We start from the raw sequence: 4,671 nt of genomic DNA, 5'->3' as shown, positions 1-4,671 counted from the left end.
GTGGGGAGCAGCCCCGGGCGGCCGCTGCAGGCGTGGGCTCGGGGCCGTTCGGCACGAAATGTCCTGGGTGGCCACGGTGTCGTGGAGGGAGAGGTAATCCTTTCCATCGGGAAGGCTCTCAAGGCCTTTGGCCGTTCCAGAAAGCGGGCACAGAGCCATCCTGGAGCTGGCACGGGCCTAATCCGTCGGGGCACGGCACACCGGGCTGCTGCCGCGCCTGCCGCAGCGCACATGGAGCGGTAAGCGGGGCACGCACCCAGCTCCTGCCGAGCTGGGCAGGTGCCGAGAGGCGCCTTCTCCCTGCCCGGCAAGGGGGCAAGGACCTGGCTGCTGTCTGCAGCTCCAGCCTAGCACTGGTAAGTAGCATCCAGCTGATGGTCAAGCTATGTGCCTTGGTTGGTGTACGAAGGTCGCCTCATCTTTCAGGCAGTGAACTATCTACAGAGGAAGAATATCAGCCGAAGGAAGAGCCTCCGGGATGCCCTGCGGCCTGCTAGCAAACCCTACCGAGACTGCTGCTACAACTGAGCACCGATAGTATGGGAGCATGAAGAAGGCAGAAACCTCTGATGAGGCACTTGTTTGGGCAGGGAAGGTGCACCAAGCAAAGCACTGCCCATGGCAAAGAAGTTCTCACAATGAGCAGTTCTGTGAGCCTTGCCACACAAATTGCTTGCCATGTGGAGGCTTGTGCGGTCCCCTGCACACATGGCAACCCTGATTTCCTCCCTTTTTCTCCTTTCAGTCAGTGGCACTTTGGCTCTTGAGCTGGAGGGACTTGCAACACAGTAGACAATCAATTCATTACTAAAATAAGCAGATAGAAGCTATGTACAAATAAACACACCACAGAAATTGCAAACATATTTGGCAGCTTTCATACTTACATCACCCTGTCTACCTTCAAGTATCACCGAGGACGTGCATTCAAAAAGACTGTGTTGACACCTGTGTCAATGCACTTGACTTTATCCTAATAACTCCCTCCCTAAGATGATCACAAAGATCATATTCTGCCAGTATTTGTTTATGTGATTCACTGATTCCTGTACACTGCAAAATACCATAACACCATGAAAAGTCCATGTCAGATATCCCACTGTTGCTGTGTATCACATGGTGACACTGACACTGGTGTTTTCTTGGAATTTTCCATCTAAACTGCATGTTTTACACTACTGTAGTGTGAAATTTTGATGAACTGGCCTTTTCCTGCTTAATTCTGGAATTTTAATGGGAATCTTTTTGGTCAGAAATACTGCTATTTTTTCTACAGTCTCTAAAGTGAGAAAGCAAATACATTCCTCCAGTTTAAATTTTCTGGATTTGTAGACATTTCTTTTATTAATCCAGTTAACTTGAATCATATGGATTTTTGTTTTGTTTTGTTTTCACAATTGTTTTCTTTATTTCCAGTCAATCTGATGTTTGATAATTATGACTTTCAGTCATTTTTCATTGCTGAGATCACATGAGTTTTCTTTGGAGTGTTAATTTCTGTAGCTGTATTAATAGTTTAGTGCCCTCACCAGCCATTCTGGGGAAATGCTCAATCACATGTATGAGGCAGCAGGTGGGATCCATGCAGTCCTAGCTAGACCTCTGTCAAGTAGAAGTCTACATCTAATATAGGCTCCCTCCATACACGAGGAAGAATTAAGCATCTTTAATGCATGAGTCATGTCATCCTAAAGTAGATGCCTAGAATAGGTCAGATAATTTGTGCCCTAAAATTGCTCCTATTTCTCTGTGTTAAGGAACAAGTCATTTATAGTTTGATGTTTCAATTCTAGCAGCCTCAAGTGAGATGAGATTAATTAATAGTCTTATATCCAGGTTTATGTCATGCTTTGAAATACCCTAAAAATTCTTATTTGTCAAGAACACTGAAAACAGCATTACTTTTTATATTATTCTCAATTTATATATAAAAAAAAGCTTTTAAAAGTTTTCTGCCTCAAGACATTTTAGTAAAAATGGCAAATGCCATGTGTTTCATGGGAAAGTCATAACACCTCTCTTTTTAATAACTCAGTCTTTCAGTTCTCTGTCTGCAAGGATGGAAAATAAATGAGTTAGATACATTAAAGGTCTAGAATAAGAACCTGCTCTTGGTGAAATTATACAATACAGGAGGAGTTAAAAAAAAACCAAAACACCAAGAAAAAAATTTTGGCAAGCTGAATTATTTTTTATATGACACTCAAAAAATGATATGTGAAATGATCTTTTTAAACTAAACTAGGTGGCAGAGTACAGGTGAAATAGTTTTCTTTTAAAAGTGCCATAATATCTAAAACCTGACAGAGGTGTCACATTAGTGTGGTACATGTGAGAAGAACGTGTGCCAGGAACTCCTCGAGAAATGCAGGATCCTTCTGACCAGTTCTGCTCTCAGGAATTAAAATCCTGCATAAAGCTGATGAGTAAGCTCTTGATGACTCACTGTGGCAGATGCAGTCTTTAATTCCAGGAGGGTATAAGGGAAGTGGGTGTGAATCTCGAGTAGAGGGGAGCTAGGGATGTTCCTGCCTCAGTGTCTTGGGGATAAAAGTGTAGGTTTTTAATACAGCCCCAGCTATCAGCAGTGCCAAACTTCTGTAAGGGGTAAGTTTGACATTACACATCGCACATAGATTTTATGTGAAGCAAGGTTGGAATACCACCTACTCACAGATGGGTATAATTTTGGGGATGTCCTGCATAATTCATGTGTGGCTTTGATACTTATGAGTAATTCAGACATCAAAGCCTCAACTTAGATAACACTTTTATAACACTAAACTTCCTATAGCAAATAACCTGTAGGCTTTCATTTAAGTCCCTTAACAAAAAAAAAAAGGCAACTATTCCAATACTTTCTTCTTTACCTTAAGATATTTTTCATAAGGTAAGCTGGTGTGAAGTACAAGATAGAAAATACTGAAGCCTGAAGTAAAGAAAAAAATCCATATAATACTCTTCACTGGAACTAGAAATGTAAATTTAAAGCACTAGAAAGGAGCTGGGAACCTCTTTCCTGAGAGCACACCAGATACCAGGCCCTTATGGTCACTCGGCAAGATTCCCCTCTGCTTTGCCAGTGGCACAAACCTTCACTTTTCCGCAGTGCAATTTTTTTACAAGCAATCTTATGTTCTCTTCCAAGTTAGCCATTATGCATGGAAAAATCTCCCCATTAATAACCGTAAAGCTTCTTTATTGTTCTCCTTCAAATCTCCTTAAAACTTCCTTCTGACACCAAACACTTGTCACTGGCTGGGCCTGTTGCTTTTTATTCTCAAGGCTGTTTTTCCCTTATCCTTCCCCCATGGGTTTGTACTATACACCTGTTGTCTTTCATCATGGGTTAAGATCATAAGCTCTTTGGGCATAGACCATCTCTCTTATTACATGTGTCTACAGTATCCGACACAATGGAACTGTGAGCCCTGAATGGGGCCTCCGGGTACTGCCATGATCCACTTGATAAAGAATGATGATTTTTGACATGGTGAGTTCTGCAGTTTTTCCCAAGTCATTCTGCAGTTGTTCATGCTGATATAACCAGTGTGTGAGAGCAGTGTCCTTAAATCCTAAAAAAAAAAAAAAAAAGGATAAATGCTTCGGAACTATTTGCTAGAGAGCAAGGACTTTACTGCTTTGGTGTTGGGGTTTTTTTTTCTGTTCCTGCATATTGAAGTGCATGGGCTGACATGCAGCAACTCTTTCTTTTTGTAGGTTTGTACAGAACTGGAGTGATGTGACCCTGCTCTGAAGCTTCTGCATCCTGTCCTTCAAATTGCAATAAAGACTGTTAGAGTCAAATAAAAGAGGGGGGGTGACTCCTGCACCACTGGCATGAGTCAGTTCCCTAAAGGTCCGTGTGGATTCAGGACACAGCTTTTCCCTGCTGCAGTTTCCCCGCTAGACATGGAAACTAGTCTCTCTCCCTCCTCTTGTGTTTAGTCACATTGGCAAGCGGAGGGATGCAGGAAAGCTGCACCAGTCAGAGCTGGACTGCTGGCTTTTGTGGTGGGGAAGGCAAGGAGAGCCACCCCCTCTACCGCATGCCCATCGAGCAGGAGGACATGCAGAGTCGATTATTTTTAATTAACCCCCTTGCAAAATTCTTCTCTAGAGTTCTCTTTTCAGGCTCCACCAACGACCCTCCCAGACCCCACTACCTCAGCGGTGCACATCATCATTCACACCATGCAATCTCTTCCCCCAGCCCCCAAGATATTATATTTCTCCTCCTTTTCTCCCTGCCTCTCTCTCTCCCCCCACCATTCCCAAATGAGCCTGTCTTTAGGTTTTGTGCTCAATTCAAGGGTTTGCCAGAGTGTCCTCTCCCTCGTACAAGGCTCCGCATCGTGCCCAGTCCTTGAGCTCTGCTCAAGAACGCTTTTGCAAATGCAGGAGACCTTCTGGCCCTTTGCTGATTCACACAGCTCTTTTCGAAGGGCAAAACCACAATAACACCAATTCTGGACATCGTAAGAAGAAACAGAAAGCCTCTCTCCATTCGCGAGTCTCTCCCGACAGTTTTAAATAACTTCATTTTGGGGGGCGGGGAGGGGTTGAGGGCAAAGAGAACACGTATTTCGCACTGCACCCCTATGTCCCCCCATACCACCTCCTAATCGCTTCTCCCTTCTCTCCACCGCGCTCTTACAAACTGGGGTCGAG

The sequence above is a fragment of the Geospiza fortis genome, unplaced genomic scaffold (assembly GCF_000277835.1).
Source record: "Geospiza fortis unplaced genomic scaffold, GeoFor_1.0 scaffold16, whole genome shotgun sequence".
Taxonomy (NCBI): Eukaryota; Metazoa; Chordata; class Aves; order Passeriformes; family Thraupidae; genus Geospiza; species Geospiza fortis.
The sequence above is the reverse complement of the archived record's forward strand: the minus strand, read 5'-3'. Positions refer to the sequence as shown.